This window comes from Nyctereutes procyonoides, unplaced genomic scaffold, assembly GCF_905146905.1.
Source record: "Nyctereutes procyonoides isolate TBG_1078 unplaced genomic scaffold, NYPRO_anot_genome, whole genome shotgun sequence".
NCBI classification, from domain to species: Eukaryota; Metazoa; Chordata; class Mammalia; order Carnivora; family Canidae; genus Nyctereutes; species Nyctereutes procyonoides.
In genome coordinates, this window is record NW_026575120.1 from 16,927,105 (window position 1) to 16,935,709 (window position 8,605).

General features: G+C 51.7%; 1 protein-coding gene across 1 annotated transcript in view; it reads right to left on the minus strand.

Moving 5' to 3' along the window:
* The window catches only part of ZMAT4 (zinc finger matrin-type 4), a 337,251-nt gene extending 329,244 nt beyond the window's left edge, over positions 1–8,007 (minus strand). Inside the window, exon 1 of the mRNA XM_055335364.1 lies at positions 7,927–8,007. The gene's annotated coding sequence lies outside the window, so the exon portion shown is untranslated. The remainder of the gene's footprint in view (positions 1–7,926) is intronic.
* Positions 8,008–8,605: the final 598 nt, after the last annotated feature.

Genomic DNA, 8,605 nt, shown 5'->3' on the forward strand with positions numbered 1-8,605 from the left:
GACCGTATGCATTTTTTTTACAAAATTGTATTTCTACTCTATTTACTTTTAAACCTGTATTCACTTAATATATGTTATTAGCAATTTCTCATATTCTTATATATTATCAATGTACTTTTAATAGCTTCCCTGCTTTCCATTTGATGGATGAGCCATATTAGATTTAATTAATCCCCCCATACAATGTTTTGTTATAATGAATAATGCTGAAAGGAATATCCTTGATTAGAACTATTTTGCACAGCTCTGATTATTTCCGTAGGATAAATTCCTAGAAGAGGAATTGCTTGCTGGTTTAGAGGGTATATTTTTGAGACATGTCTCTCGTGTTTGCAAATGATCTTCCCACCAGCTAAGTCTGCAAATGTCCGCATCCCGGCATTCATATCAACACAGGGTGTATCGTTTTCATTTTTGCTCATCTGGTAGGTGGATAATGATATCTTGTTTCTAATGCAATGTTCTAATTATTACAGAGGTTGTATGCTTGTACACCTTTTTCTGGACATTTGCATGCTTTTTCTCTTTGTTTGAACTATTGACATCCTCTGCCTACTTTTCCATCAGGAGACAGACTGATTTTTTTAATACTCCATGGGGAAGAGAATTAGTTCATAGCCATCCTTGCTGATCCTGTCCTCGTGTTTAACAATCGCTCCATTAAGGCATTAATGCTAATGTCTAGCTTATATCCTTTTCCTGTGACTGAAACCCATTTGCCCCCATCCTGTCTTCAGTGGGGGGCACTGCTCTCTGTCTCTCATCCACCGGTATGACTTTTCCTTGTCACCTGTCAGCTTCTCCAGAAGATGAAAAATTCCTCCTCATTTTTGCCCAATTGAGGATAACTTAGGAAGTCAAAGCATCACCCTTTGGTGCTGTCTCCTTCTCCCCTTCCGTTGCCAGGGTCTTCTTCAGGCCCTCATCACTGCTCACCTGGATGGCAGCAAATTACTTCAGGACCAGCCTCCATATCCCAGGCTGGCCCCCCCAGACCTCACTGCCACCCACCATTCCTCACCACTCGTTTGTCCTAAATGCAAATGTGACTGCCTTTTCCTACCTAAAACCCTTCTGCTCCTCCATTTGGCCAGCTGGTCCTTCCCTACCTGGGTACACTCCCACCCCCTCTCTCTCCCGCACCCCCCAAAAACATACCTCATGTGCTCAGACGCAGCAACACCCAAGTATTACTCATAGTGCTCTGACACACTGCACTGCTTCAAGCTTCTGAGGCCTGCCAGGGCGGCTGCCCTCCTTCCTGCCCCTCCCGATCCACCTGGGCGGGGAGAGGGGGTGGATCTTATTTAGTTCTCAGGTCTCTGTCAGGTGCTGCTCTCTCCAAGAGGCCCCCTCTGGCCATACTAAGCAAGAGGAACTGTGTGTGCCCTGCATTCTAGGATGTACGACCACCGTGCCCACCACACCTGACTGTGTCCTAGCGCGGTCTGTGCCGCTGAAGTCCCAGGCAGGCGTGTGAAGCCAGCTGAGCGTCCTGCTGCATGGAGAGGAACAGTGGCAGCAGGGTTGACACGAGGCTGCCCCAGGTGAGCTTGCACATCTGTTTCCTCGAGGTCCTCTCTAGGGACCTGGGCTCTTTCACCTTCCAGGACAGGCTCAGCAGTCCTTTCTGTCCTTTCCTGGGCTGCCCGCCCCCCCCCTCAGTTTACCCAAACCCCTCCACCCTCCAAGCCTGTCTCACAATCCAGGCAGCCCAGCCCCCTGTGCCCATGGGGTGCTCTTCCCCTGGGCTCCTCAGATACCCACCCACCTGGCTGCCCCCGGAGCCGACACTCTTCCCTAGACAGGGTCCGGCTGGACAGGGACCCCACCTGTCCCGTTTCCGATGGAGTCCCCAGGGCCGCCCTCAGCACTGGGCACAGAGACGGGGTACTGGGCAGCCCCTGCCAGCCTCGAGCTAGCCCCGCAGTGGGACTGCCCTGGCGCTTTCCCTTTCACTCAGCGACTACACACATGCGCTTCATTAGGAATTTATCGGGTGGTGCTCAGCTCACCAACTCATCTTGCTCCCTACCTGGCTCAAACCCCTGCAAGGCAAAGCCGGCACAGCCTCTGCCTCATTCTCAAGAGTGTGAGGGAGTTTTCATCCCAGGGCTGCCAGCCAGACAGCAGCACCCCACTGTTCCCCTGGCCCCCCAGGGAGCCAGCCTCCAGGCCCCAAGATAGCCCAGCCCCTGGCCACAGTGTGCACCTTCCTGGGGCCTCCCCGAAGGCTCCCCACCACCCACAGGGCTCCAAGCGAGCCCAGGAGGTGCGTCTGCCCGGTAACAGAATCAAGTCTGGCTGAAAGGAATGTGGCATTACAGCCCCACATTGTAGAGGCTTCTCTCAGAAGTGAGAAGCTGAATGAAAATTCCAAATTCTGTTTTGTTTTGCCCAGGTAATGGGTGATTTCAGGGCCTCATCCAGATCCTGTGCTTGCCTCGGACATCTCATTTCATTTATCCAACAAGATGCTAGAACTACATGGCTCAAGTCTCTCAGCTCCTCAAGATTCAGATTAAATAATATTTCTCACATCACACCTCCTGCTGCTCCTCCCACTATACCCCATCCAATCTTTTCTGCTCCAATTTCTGGCAGGCACTCCGCCAGCCCTGGCCCTTGCAGCAGCCCTTCCCAATCACTGAGGCTGAAGAGCCTGCTGTATGAATCAGGGGAGGTGGAGCCCGGTATATGGTGCTAGTACAGGGCACTCAATAAACACTGCTCAAATGCACGTGTCCCTGTCTCCACCATTTGGTTAGAGAAAAATTAGGAGCCCAGAAAAAGTAAATGGTCTATTCAATTTGGAAGCTGGAGAAAAAATGAGCTACAAAGCAAATAACACTGACTCAAAGGATAGAGGACCTTGATTCCGGTCCTGTCTCTGCCATCTGGTCAGGGTGTGAGGACACCAAGGCCCTCTGCGTCTCTGGGCCTCTTTGCCACATCTGGAAATGAGAGATTAGACTTAAAGGGAGGGCCTCACGCAGCAGACAGGCCCTGCCGGGTGAGGCAGTATGCGGGGAGGGGGCCATGCAGGATGCCTACACCCCTTCCTGCTGTCCCAGGAACTTTGGCTCCCAGTCACTCTGATAGCCCCAGAACAGGGGTGAGGTTTCTGAGAAGCCACAAAGGGCTGTCCCAGGAAAGGGCCAGGATTCCTGGACCAGACAGCCCCTCCCACAGTCTCCTCTCAGCGCTCCGCCTCCTCCTCCAGCTGAATCTTCTGCTTATCCATTTCCTAAAGATCATCACGGAGGCTCTACAACCTTCCCTTTTTAACAACTCTTGCTGACGGAAAATTCTTCCTCATACCTAATCTAAGTCCATCTGCTGCAATTTCTGTCTATTTTCTCTCGTTCAATCCTACTGGAGATGGAGAACAGCTGGTCGCCATCCTCCATATAACATCCCCTCCTAAACCAAAACCAGTTATTACATCACCCCTCAGCCTATTTTTCTTGTGGCAGAGCATCCACCATCCCTCTGACCTGCCTTTACGGATTCTAGCTCTGAGCATCACTGAGCTCCGTGGCCCGCATTGGAGTAGGCTCCATAAGCTCCGAGTCCTTCTGGAGTTCTATCGTGCCCAGCTGGATCTAGGACTCCAGAGGCAACATCCAGAGAGAAGGGCAGGGCAGAAAGAGATCGATGAGAACATAATCCAAGCCCCTGGCTTTATATATGAAGACACTAAGGTCAGAACACACGAGTAAGTGCAGTGCCCAAGGTCAAGTCTGAGGGATCGGACTCCAGGTGCTAGACGCCAGATATTGCCGGCGCATTGCCCTGAGCAGCTGCAGCATGTCCTTGATGCGGCAAGAGCAGGACCAGCCTTCACTGAAAAGCAAAAGCCCACCACTGCCCAGGCACTCCCCTACCCAAACTCCATCTTCTGAATCCTGAATCCGAGGCAGAAGTCTGCAACTCCACCATGAATGGCTCGAATTTTCATTAGGAACTCAAACACCACAGTCAGTGGCAACACTCCTTACACCTTAGTATGAATAAGTAGATTTGATCCTTTCTAACTCTTGCTATGGAGATTTAGAGGTGAGAAGAGAACAAAGAACAAAGGAACTGGGAGAATGACAGGCACATTTCCCTGCTGGCTACTGTGTCTAAGGTCAGTCCTGTGCATGAGGGCCGATGGCAGGCAAGTGTCAAGACAGTGGAGCAGCGAGGGTCCTACCCGATGGAGTCCCCGTGCATCTAACAGGCCTGTGCTCAGAGCCATCTGCCCTGCCTGCCTCCTGAGGGGTCACCGCACCACCCCAGGTGCTCTGGTGAGGTCTGTGTGGAACAGAACACGGTGAAGTCTTGCTTCACTGCTCCTGCAGGGCAACTCCAGGTGCATCCCAGAATTCTTGACTTCCCCTGGTTAACTGTTGGAGAAGTGAGGTGAGCAGGGTGTCTAAAATTAAATCTCAACCTCTAGGGTGCCCTTAAGTGACAGGAAGGAAGAATCAGAAGGGAAGAAAGAAAGAAAGGCATATATCAGATTTTAAGTAAGATCGTTCAGCATGCAATAGCTCCCGAGTGGACAGGGAGGAAGGAGGCATGTGGGTGTAAGGAAAAGTAAGTCAAGTGAACTATTTACTAATAATTTAGGGTATGAAATTTCCCTAAGCAAAGAATTAAGGGGGAAATAACCTTGTGTGATGAGCACATTTCAGAGCCTACATTTCAAAACAGCCTTCACCCCTGTGGTGAATAAAGAGAAGCATCATACTCGAATCTCTTCACCTTTCAGGGGATAGTCCAGACTATTTCAAACCTCCAGACACCCCCCCCCAAATAACTAGGGAGTTCACAAGCATCCACCCAAGAAGAAAGAAAAGGTCTCAATGGCACTTAAAAACACCTGACACGATAAACATGTTCATTTGATCTCCCCAAAACCCCAAAATTAAATTTTAAAATAGAAGGACTCTGATAGGGATCCCTGGGTGGCGCAGCGGTTTGGCGCCTGCCTGTGGCTCAGGGCGCGATCCTGGAGACCCGGGATCGAATCCCATATCGGGCTCCCGGTGCATGGAGCCTGCTTCTCCCTCTGCCTGTGTCTCTGCCTCTCTCTCTCTCTCTCTCTCTCTCTCTCTCTCTCTGACTATCATAAATAAATAAATTTTAAAAAAAAAAGAAGGACTCTGATAAAAAATTTTTTTTTCAAAAAAAAAATTTCATGTTTTCAACCCTATTCTCAGAGGACAGTTTTCTTTAATAGCAATATTGGCACAAAATGGTGAGATCAAAGTAGATTGGCAAAGAGATTGTTAACTGATGTGTTTATGATGCAAAGGAATGACAGGAAAGAGGAACAGAAAAGTAAGGAAGGGACTTCTACTTGCCAGGTAAGTCACCCAGGGCTTGTATGAAGGCAGAAAGGGGCAATGCCTGCTCAGCATAGTAGTTAAAAGAGAGAAAGCCTAGTTGCCCAACCAGGGAGAAGAGAAAATGCAGATCTAAGGATCGTGCTTGTCCAGGGTCCTGGCTAAAGCTACCATGTTTGATGACATGACGAGTAACAAATTTAATTTTCTGAGCAGCAATCAGTCCCTTCCCACATAAACAGGTGCCATGCTTCACAAGGAACCAATCAGCCTAACGCCAGGGACTGAATTCTCCAAAGTGGATCACAGCAGTGGGGCTGGATCCTGGATTTCATGCCCCATCCAAGGTGAAGTGGCAATGATGGTGTTTTGCATGTCATCAATTATTCTTCAGCTCCGATTATCCTTTTTTTAGTCTAGAGTTGTTATTTTAACAATCTTTGTTCCAAATGGGGAACTCCAAGGAAAAGGAATGGGGAGGAGAGAGAAGACAAGGAGAGGGCTCCAGTGTGTCCCACTTGCTCCCTCTGCTCCCTCCCCCCACCCTGCCTTTTTCCTCTCCCGGCATGAGTCACCATTCAGGAGCTGGTTTAAAAGCCTTACTTTGAATGTCCTCTATCATGATAGAAATCTAGCAGATCAGCATCAATTGAAAGGACCCTCAATTTTCACTACCGGTTTTTGGTTCAAGGCACCCCAGAAACTCAAAAGCATTTTCTGGTTTCATTACTACCTTCTGGAAAACCAAACAGGGCCCCCTCTCCAACTCCCTCCACTCACTGGGGACCTCCTCTCCTGGGCTCTCTGGGGTCACCTGCCCTAGAAAGACCACAGGAGAGAAGGTGTGTGGCCAAATATGCCCCAATGGCAGACAAAAAGCTCAGTGTCCACTCCGGGCTCCCAAACACAAAGGCATAATTTGCAGGGCTGCAAGTTTGTTTTGTTTACTGTCAGACATGTGCAGAAGAGAAAGCTGACTGTATCCTGACCAAAAAAAAAAAAAAAAAAAGTCAGGCAGCTGTTTTTTAACCATTGTGAGGAGAGCTCCGACAATAAGGACTCCCACCCAAAATAGCTGCATAAAGGAGCTGGAGGACCTGTTGTGGCAGTTAAAGAAGAATTAAAAGCTGAAAGTGATGTGTGAAGCCAGAGAAGGGTGAATGTCACCGGCACCTCGGCAGGAAGGATGTCATAGGGACAAGGGGTTGCTAGAGGTTCCCTCCCAGGATGTTCACTTCTCGCCAAGACTGGGAATCAAACTCCCCAGCTTCAGGTCTAGGAGAGAGATTGGGGTGAGGCCATTCACCTGACCTGCCCAAAGCCCCTGAGACTTGTAAGATCAGACCCGGACTGGCAGCTTCAGAGCATCCCGCAGGTCAGAGGACACACCTGGTGAAGTGCTGTAGGGCATTCGAATAGGAGCTGCCTGCGCCAAAGCAGGAAGTTCAAGACCAAGCACATCACCTTCCTCTCCATGGGGACCTTGCTTCCTAGGGGGCCTACCTAACACCTCTCACTTGCAGAAGCCCAGGGAAAGGAGTTTGCCCGGGACCCAAAAGCGGGTCTCAGAGCAAGGGAGGCCCTTGCGGTCTCACAATTTAGAATGCACAAGGGTGTTTCGAGGCCAAACCAGCTGCTGACCTGCTGACCGTGGTGAGCTTTTTTGCTTGAAGAGCGATGATCAGAAACAGGGTAGATGGTGGCTCCAGCACCCTCTGGGGCAGGGACCTACCTGCGCACCTGCGGAGGCAGCTCCTAGGAGTCTGCCCCTCCCACCAGCCTCCACCCTTTAGAGCCACTGGCCTGTCTGCCCTGGACAGCCCTTCTCTGATAAGGGTGTAACCTTCACAGGGGATCCGTTGAGCTTCACCCCCTTTACTTCAGGACACACCAAGCCTGGAAAGTCTTCGGGTTTTCGGGAGCTAATCAATTAAGTAATTTCTCTTCCTCTGAGAACTGTTTCCCGTTGGTTTCTCACCAAGTTGTGTGTCACACGGGTGCCCATCAGGTCAAACAGGACAGCCACCCACACCCCCAGGAAATTTCTTTTTCCACCAATATAAGGAACAGAGACAGAGCAGGCAAAGGGTGGGAGGGCGGGAGGAGACAGAAGTTTGAGGAAGGACCCAAGTTGAAGGTCACGGAGTTAGGGGAAGGCAGGTCAAGGTAATGGAAAGGGGCAGACCCTACGGCACAAAACCCAACCAACCAATCCTGTGTCTCGGCACCAGCCTCGCAACGATGGGTCCGCCCGGAAGCCGCGCATCCAGGGGTCCCACTCCCTTCGCCCCACGACCCTGAATTCACACCCCGGCCGCGCAGTCACCCTGGCCCCTGACCGGTCCTATTTGCACAGACCTGAGTGCGGCTAATTGGGAGAGTAGTAAACAAAGCCAGTTCCCGGCAGCGCAGAAGTTTTCCAAATTGTCAGCTTGTTCCCATCCCGACAAAAGACGGCGGTCTCCCACCTTTGCCACGTCTCCTGCCCTAAACTTTTCTCTTCTTTCTGCAATTCCTCTACCTGTGCTCCCCCGCCGGCCGCTGGGGACGGCAGCAGGGGCAGCCCCCCCCGGGGCGCAGGCGGGAGTACCTTCTCGGCGGGCCGGAGGGCCGGAGGGCCGGCGGCGGCTCGTGCCCTGCGAGCGGCGGAGGACGCGGCCGGGGAGCTCCTGACGCCTGCGCCTTCCCGGCTCGGCGACCAGACCCTTCGGCGGCGCGGCCCGACTGTGCAGGCGAGGCACTTAGCAATTGTCTGCGGGCGCCGACGCCCCGCCCTCTGCTCCTGCGATTGGCTCTCCAGGCCCGGGCAGGACCGCATTGGCTTCAGCCGACCTCACTCATCGCTTTGGCTCCTACTATTATCTAAGCCATCAAAGGAAATAATTCCGTGTTTCATTGACAACCTGTAAGGCTCTCCTCGGGCCCCGGGGTGGGGGCAGGACTGGGAGTCCAGGGGAGGGAGGAGGGGAGAGTAGAAAAAGTGGGTGGGGGGGGAGAGCTCGAGAAGCGGTGGGGGGCGGAGAGGGAGAGAGAGGGAGAGAGACGGAGCTATCAAGCAATCAGATTCTTGCTCCAGCATTTTAACTTCCACAAAACAGAGCCCATAGCAACAATTTTCTGGCCTTATCCCCCCCCACACACACGCGCCCGCAAACTGGTGCCTGTTCCTGAGGGCAGAGAGAAATGTAACAGCGGGGTTGCTGCCGGTTGTCAGGCTCTGGAAAGCAGAGCTAGGGAAGGGCTGAAGAAACACAGTGATGTTTAGCCCG